At 50.7% G+C, this 20,535-nt stretch overlaps 1 protein-coding gene across 1 annotated transcript in view; it reads right to left on the bottom strand.

Moving 5' to 3' along the window:
* UTP20 (UTP20 small subunit processome component) overlaps window positions 1-20,535 on the bottom strand; it is a 1,051,825-nt gene that overhangs the window by 671,544 nt on the left and 359,746 nt on the right. The window lies entirely within an intron of this gene.

Genomic DNA, 20,535 nt, shown 5'->3' on the forward strand with positions numbered 1-20,535 from the left:
AATGAAACGAAATGGGTAAAAAACTCAACAACCTCAACTTAGACCAGCTCCACTATGTATATTCATGTCTCCGCTGCCCTTCTGTTCTCCCTCCCTGCGCTGCTCTTTATCTTTCGAGGATAGATTAAGAGCGAAGAATGCAGGCAAGGTGACTGACTGACCAACTAGGATGGGGGGAAAGCCACCCATAACCTCAATAGAAACTTGTCCAGCAGTGTATTTATACTGACAGCATAAGCAGCTCATTCACACGGATTGCCAATGACATGGTGATAAAAAGGAGACCGTCTTCAGTGTCAAGAGCATTAAGGAGCAGCTGCACATAGGCTCGAAGGGTGTATGCATAAGGAATGCCAAGACCAGGTTAAGGTACCACTGGGGCATCAAAAATAGTTGGGACAAAAAAGATGTGTAAAATGTTTTATGAAACTAATCACAACTGGAGACTGAAACAAGGATGGTTGGTCCAGCAAACAAGAAATGGTCGAAAGGGATGACAAGTAATCTTTCACTGTGCCCATTGCAGGAGCTTGCCGGCTTATGAAGAGAATAAACAAAAGAACGACAAAGTCTGGCCTGTAAGGGGACGCCATCTCGGTCACCACATCAAGCAACACATTTGTCCCCAGCATAAATACACTTTGTGCAAGGATAATGTCCTACACCTGGTCAACAATTCATACACCTTCAACTGCCGCAGTTTAATCCACACACGCACACAGAGGTGTAAGTTGTGGAGTTTTAGATACAGGACCTTGTCCGGCTGCTGAGACAGGAGGTCCCCATGAAGAGGAATACTGATGAGATTGCAAATGCTCAGGCTAAGAAGCACTGTGTAGCATCCTGTACTGGTACAGTCCATGGCTATCAAGATGACTTGGTCCAGTCTTTCCTGATCATCTTCAGAACCAGAGGCAGGAGAGGTATCGGCGGGAAGGCATACAGGAGTCTCTTGCTCTATACCAGCCAGATTGAGCTTCCTAATCAGTGCCTTAGATGAAACTCCAGTGCGGAAAACTAATGATACTGCGTGTTTCCAACAGTTGAAAACAGAACTAAACAAGGCTCCCCCAGTGTTCAAAGATAGCCTACACCACTTTGGGATGAATACCCCACTCGTGATCATCCAGACGCCATCAGCACAGTCCATCCCCCATGGCATTTAGGGACCCTGCCAGCTGGTTGGCAAACAAGAAGATATTCTCTTTTAGCCACCTCCAGAGGTGTAGCCTCCTGCCACAATATGCAGGACACCACCTCACCCTGCTTGTTGTAATACATGGAGGAAGTGTAGGAAACTGGCTCTTTCTATAGTGCACCAAAACAAGGTACACTGTGCATAAAGTCCAGGAGACCCTTACTGGTTTACAGAGGCAAAAATGTAGGAAGCTGGCTCTGTATATATTACACCAAAATGAGGTATAGCGTGCACAGAGTCCAGTGGAACCCCAAAGGAAGGCAGAGGTAAAAGTAGATCGCACCTTACTCTCTATTTATGGTAGTGTGGGCGAGAAGTAAGGCTTTATTAGAGGGAAGTGTTAGCAAATGGTGTCGCACACTCAAAGCCTGAACTCAGGCCAATTTGTTTGTAAAAAAAATATTTTGATATATTTATTTTCTAGAACCAAGCAAGCCTGGTACAGGTGAGTGTAAATGGTACTTTTCAAGGCAGGTTGAACAATACACGCAAGCTGAATGGAAAAAAACTTCTTTACAGGTTTGTAAATACTTTGAATACAGTTGACATTACGGATAGATTACTTTTGATTACTTTTCAGATTACTTTACGGATTACTTTTTCTACTCAGTGTGATATACCTAGATATCGCACTGGGACACGTCATAGAGAAAAGGTAAGTAAAGTAGTTTTTAGTTATTTGCAGTTTTCCAAGTTCTCATACAAAACCAACTCCACACAATTTTCAAGGAAAAACAGTCAATGTATTCCTATGGAGGAAAATGTCCAGCTTTCCCGCCGCCCCAGCCTGTGGCCCCGCCCCCCCGCCAGCCGATTGGCTCGCGCTCCTGCCTCCCCGCAGACCCTCCCGACCGGCTCCCTTCTTATGACGTCCCCAGAGCGACCGCGCAGCGGACGCGCGCAGCGGGAGCACCGATTGAGCGCCGAAGGTGCGCCAAAGGTAAGCCCGTCTACGCCCGTCCGCGCCTGGACCGCGCCCAGCGCCAGGACCCCTGGCCCCCGCAGACCCCAGCTCACCCGCCGGACGTACGACGCCGCCACCCTCAACGCACTCAACGCCGGCTGAAGCCCAGGATGCTACCGAGCCAACCCGAGACGCACCCACGGACCCTTCTGCTGCAACTCCTGCAAGTTCACCTGCATCCGGACCTGCACTACTCCAGCACCAACCAAGACCAAGACGAGCAACAGCAGCAGCCACCTGAAATGCATCCTGCTCAACACCCGCTCCGTCCACAGACACGCCATCGAGCTCTGGAACCTGCTCGACACCACAGCCCCAGACGTCGCCTTCCTCACGGAAACCTGGATGAACGCCTCCTCAACGCCCGACATTGCCATCGCCATCCCAGACGGCTACAAGATCATCCGAAGGGACCGCATCAACCACACCGGAGGAGGCATCGCCATCATCCACAGGAACACCATCCGCATCACGACCAACACCGACGACACCCTCGCACCCGCCGAGCACCTGCACTTCCAGGTCCACATCAACCCCAAGACCACCCTCAGAGGCACCCTCATCTACAGACCCCCGGGACCACGCACACAATTCAGCGAAGACATCGCCGACTTAATCAGCCCGCACGCCCTCCCCTCCGCTGACTACATCCTCCTCGGGGACCTCAACTTCCACCTGGAGAACAACAACGACCGCAACACCACCACCCTGCTGGACAACCTCGCCAACCTCGGACTCAAGCAGCTGGTCACCACCCCCACCCACTACGCCGGACACACACTCGACCCCATCTTCTCATCCAGCAAGGACATCGCCTTCAGCCACGCCACCGGACTCCACTGGACGGACCACAGCTGCGTCCACTTCAGCTTCAGAAGGACCACGATCCACCACCACCAGCAACAGGTTGCACGCAGAAGCTGGAACAAGATCACAGCCGACCAGCTCGCGACCGCCCTGAGCAAGAACCCACCCACCAGCGCAACGAACCCCAGCCAAGCAGCCACCAACCTCACGAAGTGGATCAGCGACTGCGCAGACGACCTCGCCCCTCTGAAGACCCCGACTAGCAGACCCGGTAGCAAGAAAGCCCCATGGTTCACCGACGAACTCAAGAGCTCCAAGAAGAACTGCCGAGCCCTCGAGAGAACCTGGCGCAGAGACCCAACACCGGACAACATGACTGCCCTCAAGCTCGCCACCCGAAAACACCACCAACTCATCCACGCCACCAAGAAAACCGCATTCAAGGAACGACTGGACAACAACGCACACAACAGCAAGGAACTCTTCAACATCATCAAAGAGCTCTCCAACCCCAACGCCGGTAACAACGACATCACCCCTTCACAAGACCTCTGCAACTCCCTCGCCTCCTACTTCCACAACAAGATCGCGGACATACACAACAGCTTCAGTACTCAACCGACGCACGCCACGACCGAACCACCGCCCCCCACCACCACCCTCCGTGCCTGGACCCCGATCAGCACCGAAGACACCGTCCGCACAATGAACTTCATCCACTCCAGATCTCCTACCGACCCCTGCCCTCACCACGTCTTCAACAAGGCCGACGCGGTCATCGCACCCCACCTGCGGGACATCATCAACACCTCCTTCGACACCGCTACCTTCCCGGAGAGCTGGAAGCACGCCGAACTCAGCGCTCTACTAAAGAAGCCATCAGCCGACCCCACGGACCTCAAGAACTACCGCCCCATCTCGCTGCTCCCGTTTCCTGCAAAAGTCATCGAGAAGACCGTCAACAAGCAGCTGGCCGCCTTCCTCGAGACGAACGGATCCCTCGACCTCTCGCAGTCTGGCTTCCGGGCCAAGCACAGCACCGAGACCGCCCTGATCGCAGCCACCGATGACATCCGAGCTCTGCTTGACAACGGAGAAACGGCGGCCCTCATCCTCCTAGACCTCTCCGCGGCCTTCGACTCTGTCTGCCACCGTACACTAGTGCAGCGACTCAGCAACGTCGGAATCCAGGAGAAGGCACTGGAGTGGATCATCTCCTTCCTCGCCGGAAGGACACAGACAGTCCGCCTCCCCCCGTTCAGATCTGAAGCCACCGAAGTCATCTGCGGCGTTCCTCAAGGCTCCTCGCTCCTTCCAACCCTCTTCAACGTGTACATGAGCCCCCTCGCAGACATCGCACGCCAGCACAACCTCTACATCATCTCCTACGCCGACGACACCCAGCTGATTCTCTCCCTCACCAACGACCCCGCCACCGCCAGAGCCAACCTCCACGAAGGGATGAAAGAGGTGGTCGAATGGATGAAGAACAGCCGCCTGAAACTGAACTCAGACAAGACGGAAGTCCTCATCCTGGGATCCTCACCCTCCGCCTGGGACGACTCCTGGTGGCCCCCCGCCCTAGGCAGCGCACCCAAACCAACAGACCACGCACGCAACCTGGGCTTCATCCTGGACTCCACCCTCTCCATGACCAGACAAGTCAACGCCGTCTCCTCGTCGTGCTTCAACATCCTGCGCATGCTACGAAAGATCTTCCGGTGGATCCCCACCGAGACCAGGAAGACGGTCACCCAGGCCCTCGTCACCAGCCGTCTGGACTACGGCACCTCCCTCTACGCCGGAACCACCGCCAAACTCCAGAAAAGACTTCAGCGGATCCAGAACGCCTCAGCACGACTCATCCTGGACATCCCCCGTCGCAGCCACATCTCCGGACACCTGAGAGACCTGCACTGGCTCCCGGTCACCAAGAGAATCACCTTCCGTCTCCTCACCCACGCACACAAAGCCCTACACAACCAAGGCCCAGGATACCTCAGCAGCCGCCTCAACTTCTACACTCCCAAACGCCAGCTTCGATCGACCGGCCACGCCCTCGCCACCGTCCCCCGCATCCGAAGATCCACCACAGGGGGACGGTCCTTCTCCTTCCTCGCCGCCAGGACGTGGAACTCCCTCCCGACCCACCTCCGCCTGACCCAGGACCACCTCGCCTTCAGGAAGCAACTCAAGACCTGGCTGTTCGAGCAGTAGCGGACCCCCCTCCCCTAGCGCCTTGAGACCCTCTGGATGAGTAGTGCGCTATATAAATGCTTTGATTGATTGATTGATTGATTGGTTATCAGTAAACAGGTAAGTTCTTGGTTGTGGGAGTTGGTATTCTGTGGTTAGAACCAGGGTTCCACCAGGGTCAAGGATGCACTCAAAGCACCCTTAGCGGCACTAGGGTGGCCGGGTGAAGAGTGCTGAGGCCCAATGTTATCCAATAGGGGGCCTCCGGTTGGTGGCTGCCCACGAGCACGCCACAAGGTTGTGGGAGCAAAGCTCCTGGAGTTATGCTCAGGGGAAGGGGGATCCGAGTTAGCACACTAGGTGCACCCGCAGCGACGGATAGGTCCAGGGTGCTGTTTTGGCGTTGGGTGCCCTGTTTTCAATGGGAGTTTTGAATTTTGGCTGCAGGTTCGGTCCAGGAAGACTTCCGGGAGAAACCAACAGCTGGGCAAGTAAGTTGAAGGGCTCGGGGACGTAGATGCACCTCGGGTTCTCTTCTCTTGAGCGCAGGGTGGCTGGATGCAGGGGGTGTCTGTTGAGGTCGGATTTCACCTTACTGGGCCACTCGTGGTTGAGAAGGGGTCTCAGTGCAGAGGCTGCAGGTGATGTAGGGGAGTCCTGGAGGGGTCAAACCACAGTGGACTCGGACTTTGGAGTGCTGTGGGAATGGTGGACCACCCGGTTTCGGGCTGTAGGCGTCGGGTGCAGTGGTGGTTCCAGGCGTCGGGTTTCTTTGTCCTCAGCAGGCTCAGAATCTGACTTGGGAATTTTTTTTTTTTTTAACAGAGTTGCTGTTCACAGAAGATCCGGTATTTGTTGAGGGCAGCCGGTCCTCCCAGGGGTTCTGGAGGTCGCTGGCTGCAGGACAAATTTTGGTGCAGGATCTCTGGATACTGGAGACGGGCCGGTAGGGCTGGGGCCAAATCAGTTCTTCTATGCAGTCGCCTCTGCTGGGCATATTCTTTTGTCCTCCTCCTTGGATTGCGGGAATCTGTCTTCTTGGTTCAGGGCTGCCCCCTAAATACTGTATTTAGGGGGCGTTTTAGGGGTCTCGTGGTCAGTAGCCAATTGGCTACTGACCTGCTCACCCCACGAGGGGGAATGGGCACAATCCCCAACCCTGATTGGAGAGTGCCTGCTATGTGCAAGATGGCGGGTACTGAAGAGTGGGCTTCACCTCCCCTCCCCCACCTGAGGGGTGGAGTTGGCAGAGGTGGGCACACCTTGCGGGCTGTGCTAATTTTTCCTGTCTGTCTTCCCGCCGAAAAGGAGGCAAGACAGCAAGGGGGCCTGCTCCTGATAGCAGGAGAGGCTGGGTTTCGCATTACAAAGGCGGCAAGGCCTTTGAAGCTCCCCTACCACAGATGGCTCTTCCTGGCCTGGGGGAGGTGTGACCACCTCCGCCCAGGTAAGGCTATGTTTCTGGGCTCAGGGAGCGAATGCTCCCGCCCCAGGAGCCCAGAAACATGTCTCATGATGGCAGGCTGCGTGTACCAGTCAGGGAACCCACAAGAGGCTGTTCATTTTTCAGGGGGAATCTCGAAGATGCCCTCTGAGTGCATTTTTGATTAAATCCCACACTGGCATCAGTGTGGGTTTAATGTGCTGAGAAGTTTGATATCAAACTTCCCAGTTTTCAGTAAAACCATTATGGAGCTGTGGAGTTCGTAATGACTAACTCCCAGTACCATATACTCTTAATGGCATCACCACACTTACAATGCCTAATAATTGGTCTAGACACTGTAGGGGTACTGGGCTCATGCATCTGTACCCTCACCACTGGTATAGTGCACCCAGCTAGAGGGGTGGCTGACCTATGGCAGAGCAGTGGGTTGTAGGCATGGCACACAGGGATGTGTGCCATGTCAACTCATCACTTTGTCCTGCACCAAAACAGGCAGCCTGCAATGGCAGTGTGTGTGTGTAAAGGTACAGGGTAAGAGTGGCACAATAAGTGCTGCAGCCCTTAGAGACCTGGCCACAGTGCCCTTGGTACCCATGGTATCATTTACAAGGGACTGCCATGTGGCCAGAGAGGTGCCAATTAGGGGTACAAGGTACAGTTTTGGGAAAGAACCTTGAAACCTGATTGGCAGGGACCCAGGGCACATAGAGTCAAAGTGCATCAGTAGTCTGGCAAAAAGTGTGGGGGGGGGGGGGAGGGAGGGGGAGTTACTGGAACAGAAATCCAGCTTCCTACAAAACATGATAACACTAGATGTTGTCTTTTGTGGTAGTGCGGGCAAGCAGTTTAGGATTATCAGAGGACAGTGCTAAGCCTTTGTTGTACTCACAGAGGCAAAAAATGACACACACACTCAAAGAATAAATCCAAGACCAATTTAGAAAAATATCACATTTTTATAATCATTTTGATACCAAGAACTTCGTATACAAGTACTTTTTAAAATATTGAATTTCACAGGTAAGTAAAATGTTTACTTAAATGCGTCTACGCCTAATGCTTTCCTATGAGAGAAAAAGATATATAACGACATACAGGTACTTGCAGTAGGTTTCAGAGGGTCCCTTTCAGGACTTAAGGTGGCAGAGGGGTAAGATCCAAAGTACCTACCAGCAGTTAAGAGTGTATCTGTCTTGGGGCGTCCAGGTGCCGAGGTGCTGGTAGGGTTGGTATCAATACGCGCTGCACTGAAGGAGAGAGGGCACCTATAAACAGGCTGCCTAGGGGGACTAGGGGACAAGTCCGGGAGCCCCCAACGGGGGGCGCTCGGTTCACAAGTGTTGTGGGAGCAAGACAGCAGTCAGTGCTAGAAAACCTGGTCCAGGGTGCTCCGTGCAGAGAGCTTAGTTCGACTTCAAGCTAGCCTAGCCAAGCTAGCCTGGCTGATGATGGGTGATGCCCTGAAACTGGTGCCAGGATGCTTGTTTCCGGTCCAGGGAGGACCTGGCTTGGCAGTTCGGGCTGGACTGTTCCCACAAGGAACAGGGTCAAGACTGATACACCCTGCTGTAGGAGTGCATGCAATGTTTCCAGGCATAGCACAAACGAGGTGTGCCATGCCGTGTCTTCACTTTACTCTGCACCATGTCATGCAGCCTGCAATGGCAGTTTGCATGAGGATGGAAAAGGGGCCTAAAGGGTGGCACTATATATGCTGCCGCCTTTAGGGACCCGCACCCGCTTTAGTACCAATGCTGTAGGTACCTGGTGTACATAACAAAGTGAAAAGAAACCTAGCCCACCTTTAACTGCAGGTAATGCCTGTGGGACTGCAGGACAGGTATTGCAAAGTCCATGCCCTGCAAGGCCAGGACACCATCAAGTTTCCCAGGCCTAGGATGAATAGGATCGGAGTAAGCTTGACGATTTTGAATTTTCCTTTCAAGAGAAAGCAATTTCACGGGTGATGGTAGAGGAGATGCCTGAAGAATCTGCCTTTTTCATGATGAGAAAGTAGCCTGATTAGCATCCCTCTCCCTTGTCTGATGCCCATTAGGTGGCACCTTTTGCTCCGCTGAAATACACTGTGCTGTGGAAGCAAGAAAAGCGGGGATGCAATTAAGGGTAGGGCACAGAACCTTTGAATAATCTGTATGACCCATTTGTCTCATGTGACAGATCACCAGCCAGGGAGGAAATGCTGAATCCTGTCTCCCACGGGGCTCACATGAGTAGTTGAGGACAAACTAAAGCAGCTGGTTAGTTGCTGCAGTGCAGGAGGAGGAATGGGAGGACTGTTGACTCTGCTGCCCTGTGCAGTGTTTGCCAGTGATACGTCCGCAGCCATGAAAGGACTGCTGGAGAAGGTTGACATCATCAATAGGATAGACCAGTGAAATAGCCTCTGAATTTCCTGAATTGATGAGTAAAGCTGTTTGGCTTGCATCAGTAACTCCAAAAACGAGCCCCCCCCTCACCTGCCTACCAAAGTCTAAACCCTTCAAAAGGCATATCCATTAGGGACACCTGCACAACGCCAGATAATATACATCCATGCATGCCTGAGAAGCACAACATTGGCCCCAATAGCTCTGCCAAGGAAATCTGTAGCAGACAGGCCTGCATAGATTACGTACTTCTCGGTGTACTGCTCCTCCTCCTCATCATCATTGTTATTGTCCTAGAATAGCCTATGTGTTCCTTGTATAGGATCAAAGTCAGAACCAAAAAGAGAATGGTGCCTCTGCTGATAACTGAGTCACTGCAGAGGCACCGTTTATAGTCAGACTGTGTAATAACTGGTTGAGCTTATGCGCTCTGTAAGCATGATATCAGTGGAGCTCAGGCCATTGTTGGCTAGGGACCAGACATGGGCACTGGGGGAGACCGTATCAGCGTTTGTGTGAAGGAAACCTGAGGGAATATTGGAGCTGGTGTGAACTCTGTATCACTCGGTAATGGCCCAGTAACGCATGCCCAAGGGACAGATGGTGATCCGACTGGAGGCCGTTGTGGCTCCTTGGGGCCCAAAGGAATGCCAGATGGTGTCAGGATCCGTTAAATATATGCAGCATGGCCGCCTTGAAGATGGGTATCAGCTGTAGGGTTGACAACAGACCAAGGAACTCGGGATATGTCAAAACCACCTAAGGAATCTATTCTGAAACTGAGGACTTCAAAGGAGTGCAATGCTTATCTTGATGTCCTCACACCTTCTCTTTCAAGCTAGAGTGGTGAGATGGGACCATCTAAGGAATCTATTCCGAAACCGAGGACTTCAAAGGAGTGCGATGCTTATCTCGATGTCCTCACATCTTCTCTTTCAAGCTATACGAACATGAACACTTACATGAACACTGCAGACGGGAAGTAACCTGTTTTCAGTAATGGATCCGTGACTGGGTCACTGAACTGGAGTGGAAACGAGGCCTGTGCTTCGACAACTACCTCTTGTGTTCGCGATATAGATTTGCCTTCTGGTCCTGTATTGCCTTCAAGGGCACACGTCACACGATTTAAGCAAGTCGAGCACAGGCACCAAAGACACCTAATATGGGTTCTTGATGGACATCTGCTTCCTGGTGATTAGGCACGTCTTGAAGCTAGTAGTTTAACATAATTTTTACATAATTCCCTACAGCACTTTTTGGAAGTCGCTGAAAGAACACAAAGTTGGGATGGAAGCCCAGGATCCATATCAGAAAGAAAGGAAGTCAGTGCACAAGAGAGGCGCATATTTGACTCTCCGCTCTACCACTGCTGGGGTGGTACGTAATCAACACACAGCCCCAGGACACCACTTGTAAGGGAGATGGGGCACTGTTGTTGAAATTCTCTGTATTCAGTCTGGCATCTAAAAATATTCAAAACACAAAGTTAGGAATCTGCAGTTAGAAGTATCTATCAGAACCTAAGGCCTTTTCTATTTTTTTAAGGTGTATAGAGAATACATGTACGTTGAATGAACAAGGTCATGTCTTCTTTGAACTTCTCTCCAAAACCTAAAAAACCCCTGCATATTTGCAAAGTTTTAGAGAGGAATGGGAAAGACAAACCTGACTCTGTAAGACCACGCGATTAGTAGTGCAGAATGTGAGGCCTGTGCAAGTAATAATGTCACAAATATCCGCTCACTAGCAACCCATTGTGAGAAAGTGGCTCTGTATATACTGTTCCCTAATAGGTACAGGGTGTACAGAGTCCACAGTCCCCCAGAGGCTGATAGAGGTCAAAGTTAGGTATGACCTTACTCTCAAAAGTGGTAGCTTGGTCGAGCAGTAAGGCAGTACCAGAGGACAGTGTAAAGCATTTATTGTACACACTCAGTCAGAAAATGGTTTCACACACTCAATAACTGAACTCTAGGCCAATGGTTTATGTATATAAAATATATGCTTGTTTTATTTTTAGAACCACAAAGGGGGTAAAAATATACTTTCTCAGAATGAGAGGTTGAATATAAATACTTTTGTCTTAAGCAATACATTTGTGTAAACAGTCACAGTTGGTTGCAATAAACAATCCTATTTCCTAAACATAACAATGCATTGAGCTCAATGGTAAATTCAGGTTATTTGTAATAAATTACTTTTCAGATTACTTTTGGAATTCCAGGTCTGGCTCCTAGAACCAGCCTTGGGTCAGTATTCAGAATCAAGTGATGAAAGTCGACTTAATAACTGCAATGATTTTTAAATAATATTTAGCTATTTCCAAAGTTAGCACTTAGAAAATATTTCAAAGAAAACATTCAATGGATCTCTATGGCAAGAAATTCACATTGCAGGTAGAGTACTTTATCGTTACTTTAGTAATCCAGGACTGGGTGCCTAGACCCAGGACTGGGGTCCTTATCAAAAGCAGGTAAGTAATTTTGTTTGCAGAAATGGTACGATTTTAACAGAATATTTCAAATTTGCAAAAATAGACACTTAGAAGAAATTTCACAGAAAAGCAGACAATGGTTTCCTATGGGAGAAAAATGAGTTAGAGGTAAGTATAGTTGTGAACACTTTTCAGGGTCAGGGCTGGGCACCAAGATCCAGCACTGGGAGCTCACCTAGGAGCATGTGAGTAAATTCGTTTTTGTCACTTGGCTGATTTTTGGTGAATTTTTACAGTTTTGAAAAGTTCACACTTGGAAGATTTTTGAAGAAAAAGCCAGTCAATGTTACCCTATGAGGAAAATGAAGTTAGCGGTTTAAGGGTAAGTACTCGACTGGCAGAGTTGAAATTCCGGGCATGGACTCAGGGGTCCCCCAGTGTCAGGTAGGTACAGTTGGTTCACCCTCAGCGGTTTCAGGACGGCCGGGTGCAGAGAGAGTTAGGCCCAATGTTATCCTATGAGGGATAGGGGGGCCTTGGTTGGTGGCTGCTGTCTGGCAAGCCACGCGGCTGTGGGAGCTGGGCTCCTGGTCACTTACTCAGGGCAAGTGGGGAAGTAGGTTAGTGTAGAGAGGGCACTGCCAGGGCCACTCGGGCGGCTGGGTGCAGGGTGCTTATGAGCCTTCGGGCGCTCAATGGAAATCAATGGGAATGTTCCGGTTTGCAAAAAGGCTGCAGACTCGGGGACGAGGATGTTTCAGGTGCCACCACCACTTCGAGAGGTAAGTTGGGTAGTTGTAGGTTAGGTGGGTACCCCGGGATTGGGCACAGGGGGCCGCAGGGCGCCGGGGTGCCTTTTGACGTCGGGAATCTTACCCTCTGGTTGATCGCGGTTGGGGTGGCACTTGGTTCTGAGGCTGCAGGCTTCCTGCGGGATGTCGAGGGGGGTCCTTGGGTGCCGGACTCGGGGTCAAAGTCGCCGTGGGGTCGTCCTCAGGGTCTTTGTCCACTCCGGCACTGGCCAGGCTTGGCTGGTGCAGAGTGTGTTGGGTCCGCGGTTCCGGGCTGCTGCCAGGGGTTAAAAATAGGTTTCTTGAGTAGAGCCTCTACTCATGGGAGTCCCAGGGGCTTAGAGCCAAAAGGTAGCCAGGTCCTCCGGGGTTGGTGAGGTTCCTGGCCACGAGAGATGCCGCGCTGGTGCAGGTTCGAGAGTCGACAGGCCGGTAGGGCTGGGGCCTAAGCAGTTGGTGTCTTCTTCTCTTTTTAGCAGCTGCAGGGCAGGTCTTTGTTCTTCTTGCTCTTCTTGTAATTTTCTATCTGGAATCTGAGGAAGGAAGGTTCAGGGTGCCCCTAAATACTAGATTTAGGGGCGTTACAGGTAGGTGAAGGCCAGGGACCAATGGGTCCTTGTCCTGGGGTGGGTACACCCCCTATCCTGCCTCTCTCCTGTGGGAGGGGGGCAGTAGCCTAATCCGGATAGGGTAGGGCCTCCCATCTTCAAGATGGCGAGAGCCCGGAGATGTGCTTCACCTCGCCTCCCCCACCTGAGGGGTGGGGTGGGCAGGCTGGCACATCCCCTGTCCTTGTATGGGGTTTCCGGCCACGCTTCCCGCCAGAGTGGGGGGTTGCAGTGGCCTGGGGAAACTCCAAATGGCGGCCTGCCTTTGAAGCTTCCCTTTGCTCATCCTGGGGGAGGAGATTTCTCACCTCACCCAGGATGTGCATTGTTGCAGGCCCGGGAGAGCAGGGGCTCTCCCACCCAGGGGTCCAGCAACGTGTCTGCTGTGTGGCAGCCTGGGCAGCCTCAGAGCAGACGTGGATTGTAAGTTAGCTGTAAGGGGGCATCTCTAAGATGCCCTCTGGGGTGCTTAGTACATTAAATCCTACACTGGCATCAGTGTGGGTTCAATGTGCTGAGAAGTTTGATACCAAACTTCCCAGGCTTCAGTGTTGCCAATATGGTGCTGTGGAGCTCGTGTTTGACAAGCTCTCAGCACCATCTATTCTTAAATGACAGCACTGCACTTACAGTGCCCAGGAATGGACCCGGGTACTGTAGGGGCACAGGGCTCCTGCGCCCACACCATAGGCGTAATGCACCCAGCTAGAGGGGTGGCTGACATATGCCTTGGCAGTGTAGGTGATGGGCATGGTACACAGTGATGTGTGCCATGTCGACTCTTTGTTTTGTCCTGCACCCAGACACTCAGCCTGCAAGGGCAGTGTGTGTGTAAGGGTACAGGGCCTCTGAGGGTGGCACAATGTGTGCTGCAGCCCTTAGAGGCCTTCCCTGGCCACAAGGCCCTGGGTACCTAGGGTACCATTTACTAGGGGCTGATATGTGGCTAGGGTTTGCCAATTTGGAGTTTGTGTGGTTTAAGGAAGGAACATAGGCCCTGGGCACCTGATTGGCAGGAACCCAGGGTACACTCAATCGAAGTACATTCAGCAATTTAGCAAAAAGTGAGGGCATACCATGCAAGAAAGATGGCACTTTCTCACACAACCCCCCCCCCCCCAAACGAAAGGTGATGAGACGAACCTTGTCCTATGGAGTCTTCATTGTCTAAGTGGAAGAACCTGGAAAGTCCATCTGCATTGGCATGGGCAGTCCCTGGTCTGTGTTCCACTTCAAAGTCCATTCCCTGTAGGGAGATGGACCACCTCAGTAGTTTTGGATTTTCCCCTTTCATCTGCATTAGCCATCTGAGAGGTCTGTGGTCAGTTTGAACTAGGAAGTGAGTGCCAAACAAGTATGGCCTCAGCTTCTTCAGGGAACAAACCACAGCAAAGGCCTCCCTCTCAATGGCACTCCAACGCTGCTCTCTAGGGAGTAGTCTTCTGCTTATAAAAGCAACAGGTTGGTCTTGGCCTTCATCATTGGTCTGGGATAGGACCGCTCCTATCCCTAGCTCAGAGGCATCAGTCTGCACTATGAACTGCTTGGCATAATCTGGAGCTTTTAGAATTGGTGCTGAGCACATTGCTTCTTTTAGGGTGTCACAAGCCTTTTGACAACTAACTGTCCAGTTAACTTTCTTGGGCATTTTCTTGGAGGTGAGTTCTGTGAGGGGGGTCACAATGGACCCATACCCCTTCACAAACCTCCTGTAGTACCCAGTCAAGCCAAGGAATGCCCTGACTTGGGTCTGGGTTGTTGGAGCTATCCAGTCCATGATGGCCTGGATTTTGGGTTGTAAGGGCTGTACCTGGCCTCCACCTACAAGGTGGCCCAAGTACACCACAGTGCCCTGCCCTATCTGGCATTTGGACGCCTTTGAAAGTAAGACCTGCACTCTGCAGAGCCTCTAAAACCTTCCCAAGGTGGATCAGGTGATCCTGCCAGGTGAAGCTAAAGACAGCAATATCATCAAGATAAGCTGCACTAAAGGACTCCAACCCAGCCAGGACATGGTTCACCAACTTCTGGAAGGTGGCAGGGGCATTCTTTAACCCAAAGGGCATCACAGTAAACTGGTAATGCCCATCAGGGGTGGAGAATGCTGTCTTTTCTTTTGCTCCTGGGGCCATGCCAATCTGCCAGTACCCTGCAGTTAAGTCAAAGGTACTGAGAAATTTGGCAGCCCCCAATTTGTCTATCAGTTCATCTGCTCTTGGGATAGGGTGAGCATCTGTCTTGGTGACAGAGTTGAGCCCTCTATAGTCCACACAGAACCTCATCTCTCTCTTTTCATCCTGTTGATGAGGTTTGGGGACCAGAACCACTGGGCTAGCCCAGGGGCTCTCTGAAGGCTCAATGACCCCTAACTCCAGCATCTTGCTGACCTCAGCTTTGATGCTTTCCTTGACTTGATCTGACTGTCGATAGATTTTGTTCTTGACAGGTGCACTGTCACCAGTGTCCACATCATGGGTACACCAGCTTGTCAGACCAGGGGTCAGGGAAAAGAGGCTAGCATATTGTTGCAAGACTTGCTTGCAGTCAGTCTGCTGTTGGGCAGAGAGGGTGTCTGAAAAAATCACACCATCTACTGACCCATCTTTTGGGCTGTAGGATAGGAGGTCAGGGGGTGGCTCACTCTCTGCTTCCTGTTCTTCATCAGTCACCATCAGCATGGTGATGTCAGCCCTATCATTGTAGAGTTTAAGGTGGTTCACATGGATGACCCTTTTGGGTGTCCTGCTAGTGCCCAGGTCAACTAGATAGGTGACCTCACTCTTTCTCTCTAGGATAGGGTAAGGGCCACTCCATTTGTCTTGGAGAGCCCTTGGTGCCACTGGCTCCAAAACCCACACCTGTTGCCCTGGTTGAAATTCAACCAGTGCAGCTTTTTGGTCATACCAGTGCTTCTGGAGCTCCTGGCTGGCCTCAAGGTTCTTGGATGCTTTTTCCATATACTCAGCCATTCTGGACCTTAGGCCAAGCACATAGTCCACTATGTCCTGTTTGGGTTCTTGAAGAGGACTCTCCCAGCCCTCCTTTACAAGACACAGTGGTCCCCTTACAGGATGACCAAACAGAAGTTCAAAGGGTGAGAAACCTACTCCCTTCTGTGGCACTTACCTGTAAGCGAAAAGCAAGCATGGTAACAGGACATCCCACCTCCTTTTGAGTTTCTCAGGGAGTCCCATGATCATACCTTTCAATGTCTTGTTGAACCTCTCAACAAGGCCATTGGTTTGTGGGTGGTAGGGTGTAGTAAACTTGTACTGCACTCCACACTCTTTCCACATGTGTGTTAGGTTAGCAGACATGAAGTTGGAACCTCTGTCTGAAACCACCTCCTTAGGAAAACCCACCCTGGTGAAGACACCCAGGAGGGCCTTGGCTACTGCAGGAGCTGTAGTAGTCCTAAGTGGAATTGCTTCAGGGTACCTAGTAGCATGATCCACTACTACTAGAATGAATTTGTTCCCTGAGGCTGTGGGAGGTTCAAGTGGACCCACAATGTCCACACCTACCCTTTCAAAGGGGACCCCCACCACTGGTAGTGGAATGAGGGGGGCCTTTGGGTGGCCACCTGTCTTGCCACTGGCCTGACAGGTAACACAGGAGCTGACAAACTCCTTCACCTTTTGGTGCATCTGGGGCCAGTAAAAGTGACTCACTAACCTTTCCCAAGTTTTGGATTGCCCCAGATGTCCAGCTAGGGGGATGTCATGAGCCAAAGTTAGGAGGAACTCCCTGTACTTCTGTGGCACTACCACCCTCCTGGTGGCTCCAGGAGTGGGGTCTCTTGCCTCAGCATACAGTAATCCCTCTTCCCAATAAGCTCTGTGGGTACCACTGACATCTCCCCTGGCTTCTGAAGCAGCTTGTTGTCTCAGGCTTTCAAGAGTGGGACTGTCTCGCTGACCCTGGCACAGCTCTTCCCTAGAGGGTCCCCCTGGGCCCAAGAGTTCAACCTGGTAAGGGTCAAGCTCCATGGACTCAGTTCCAACAGGGGTATCTACATCCTCTCCAGGGGGAGAGGGGTTCTGAGTGTTTGGCTGTACAGAAGCTGGTCCCCCAGTCTTCTTGCCCTTCCTCTTGGTTGGTTGGGCCATTATTCCAGGCTCCAAACCTACTTTTTCACCCTTCCTCTTGCTCTGTGCTCTGGTTTGCACACACACCAATTCAGGGATGCCCAGCATGGCTGCATGGGCCTTTAACTCAACCTCAGCCCAGGCTGAGGTTTCCAGATCATTTCCAAGCAGACATGCAGCTGGCAACTTTGGAGAGACCACTACCTGTTTCAGGCCAGTAACCCCCCCCCCAGCCTAATGTTAGCATGGCCATGGGATGACTAGTGGTGACACTATCAGCGTTGGTGACTGGGTAAGACTTCCCAATCAAGTATTGCTCAGGGGAAACCAGTGTGTCTTTCACCATAGTGACACTGGCACCTGTATCCCTCAGAGCTTCTACCCTAGTTCCATTTACCCAGGGGTACTGTAAGTATTTCTTTAAGTTGGGGGGCCACACAGCCACAGTGGCAAACTCCACTTCTCCCAAGGAGACTAAACTTGCTTCAGTGTGTTCCCAGATTTGCTCAGGGTACACCTCTGATCCCATTTGTATACTTGCTGCCCCAGGAGTGGCTGTACTGGGTGCCTTAGGGGCTTTGTTTTGGGGGCAAGATACAGTTAGGTGTCCCTGCTTCTTACAGGTATTACACCAGGCCTTTAAGGGATCAAAGTTCTTCCCCCTATATGGTTGGGGCACATAGGGAGTAGTTTGGGTCCCACCCACCTGAACAGGTTTTTGGGGCCCTTTGGAAGACTAAGACTTTTTATCTTGGGGATTCTCACCACCTTTCCCCTGGGGAGGTTTTGTGACCACCTTCTTTTGGTCACCCCCAGTGGTTGTCTTGGTCACCCTAGTCTTGACCCAGTGGTCCGCCTTCTTTCCCAATTCTTGGGGAGAAATTAGACCTAGGTCTACCAAATGCTGATGCAACTTTTCATTTGTGCAGTTACTCAAAATATGTTCCTTCATGAATAAATTGTACAATCCAGTAAAATCCTGCACACCATGTCCAGCTAACCAACCATCCAGTGTCTTCACTGAGAAATCTACAAAATCAATCCAGGACTGGGTCTGGGTTTTGTGAGTCCCCCTGAATCTAATTCTATACTCCTCAGTGGTGAATCCAAATCCCTCAATCAGAGCTTTCTTCATGAGGTCATAGGATCCTGCTTCTGGCCCAGAGAGAGTCAGAAGCCTGTCCCTGCAGTTACCAGAGAACAGTTCCCACAGGAGTGCCCCCCAGAGAGGTTTCTTTACTTTCCTGATATCACAAGCCCTCTCAAAGGCTGTGAACCATTTGGTGATATCATCACCTTCCTCAAATTTAGGGACAATCCCTTTGGGGATTTTAGGGTCAGAAGTTTCCTCCCTATCCTTGTTTTTATTATTGCTGCCACCATTGATGGGTGCTAAACCCATCTCTCTCCTTTCCTTTTCTAGGGCCAGGAGTCTGGACTCTAGATCTATTCTTCTGGCCAGCCTCACAAGGCTGTCCTCTTCACTGGGGGGTCCCCCAGTGTCGTCTCTGGGACCAGAGCCGCCTGTGTGGTCTCTAGGTGCCCAGATGCTATGTCTTGAGTTGGAGGGTATGGGTGCCATCTCCTCCCTAGGGAATAGTATGGGGAGGTTGCTGTCCACCTCCCCTGTTTCCCTTTCCTCATCTGACTGGCCATCACCATGTTCAGATGGGTGGTCTTTAGCATACTCAGCCAGGAGCTCCTGGAGCCCTTGTTTGGTTGGATGCTGACCCATTTGTAAATTTTTGAGTTTACATAAGGACCTCAATTCCTTGAAAGACAAGTGTAAGTAAGGTGTGAGGTCGAGCTCCTCCACCAGGTCCATGTTATTATTATCACTAATAGCTGGGTTTGTTTGAGACATTCTAACCTGACAGTTCTAACCCTCTACCCTGACTATAGTGACTTTTATTTTTCTAAAATTCTAATGGGACTTAAGCAAGGCCCTAGCAAGACTTTTAGTAATTTTGGAAAAACCAATCAGAATTCTAAAGGCAATTTTTAAGAGTTCTGTCGTGTGATCAGATGGTAACCAAGTAGTCCAACAAATGCAAGTTTGTATCCCACCGCTGATCCACCAATGTGAGAAAGTGGCTCTGTATATACTGTTCCCTAATAGGTACAGGGTGTACAGAGTCCACAGTCCCCCAGAGGCTGATAGAGGTCAAAGTTAGGTATGACCTTACTCTCAAAAGTGGTAGCTTGGTCGAGCAGTAAGGCAGTACCAGAGGACAGTGTAAAGCATTTATTGTACACACTCAGTCAGCAAATGGTCTCACACACTCAATAACTGAACTCTAGGCCAATGGTTTATATATATAAAATATATGCTTGTTTTATTTTTAGAACCACAAAGGGGGTAAAAATATACTTTCTCAGAATGAGAGGTTGAATATAAATACTTTTGTCTTAAGCAATACATTTGTGTAAACAGTCACAGTTGGTTGCAATAAACAATCCTATTTCCTAAACATAACAATGCATTGAGCTCAATGGTAAATTCAGGTTATTTGTAATAAATTACTTTTCAGATTACTTTTGGAATTCCAGGTCTGGCTCCTAGAACCAGCCTTGGGTCAGTATTCAGAATCAAGTGATGAAAGTCGACTTAATAACTGCAATGATTTTTAAATAATATTTAGCTATTTCCAAAGTTAGCACTTAGAAAATATTTCAAAGAAAACATTCAATGGATCTCTATGGCAAGAAATTCACATTGCAGGTAGAGTACTTTATTGTTACTTTAGTAATCCAGGACTGGGTGCCTAGACCCAGGACTGGGGTCCTTATCAAAAGCAGGTAAGTAATTTCGTTTGCAGAAATGGTACGATTTTAAAAGAATATTTCAAATTTGCAAAAATAGACACATAGAAGAAATTTCACAGAAAAGCAGACAATGGTTTCCTATGGGAGAAAAATGAGTTAGAGGTAAGTATAGTTGTGAACACTTTTCAGGGTCAGGGCTGGGCACCAAGATCCAGCACTGGGAGCTCACCTAGGAGCATGTGAGTAAATTCGTTTTTGTCACTTGGCTGATTTTTGGTGAATTTTTGCAGTTTTGAAAAGTTCACACTTAGAAGATTTTTGAAGAAAAAGCCAGTCAATGTTACCCTATGAGGAAAATTAAGTTAGCTGTTTAAGGGTAAGTACTCGACTGGCAGAGTTGAAATTCCGGGCATGGACTCAGGGGTCCCCCAGTGTCAGGTAGGTACAGTTGGTTCACCCTCAGCGGTTTCAGGACGGCCGGGTGCAGAGAGAGTTAGGCCCAATGTTATCCTATGAGGGATAGGGGGGCCTTGGTTGGTGGCTGCTGTCTGGCAAGCCACGCGGCTGTGGGAGCTGGGCTCCTGGTCACTTACTCAGGGCAAGTGAGGAAGTAGGTTAGTGTAGAGAGGGCACTGCCAGGGCCACTCGGGCGGCTGGGTGCAGGGTGCTTTTGAGCCTTCGGGCGCTCAATGGAAATGTTCCGGTTTGGAAAAAGGCTGCAGGCTCGGGGACGAGGATGTTTCAGGTGCCACCACCACTTCGAGAGGTAAGTTGGGTAGTTGTAGGTTAGGTGGGTACCCCGGGATTGGGCACAGGGGGCCGCAGGGCGCCGGGTGCAGGGGTGCC

The sequence above is a fragment of the Triturus cristatus genome, chromosome 4_1 (assembly GCF_964204655.1).
Source record: "Triturus cristatus chromosome 4_1, aTriCri1.1, whole genome shotgun sequence".
Taxonomy (NCBI): domain Eukaryota; kingdom Metazoa; phylum Chordata; class Amphibia; order Caudata; family Salamandridae; genus Triturus; species Triturus cristatus.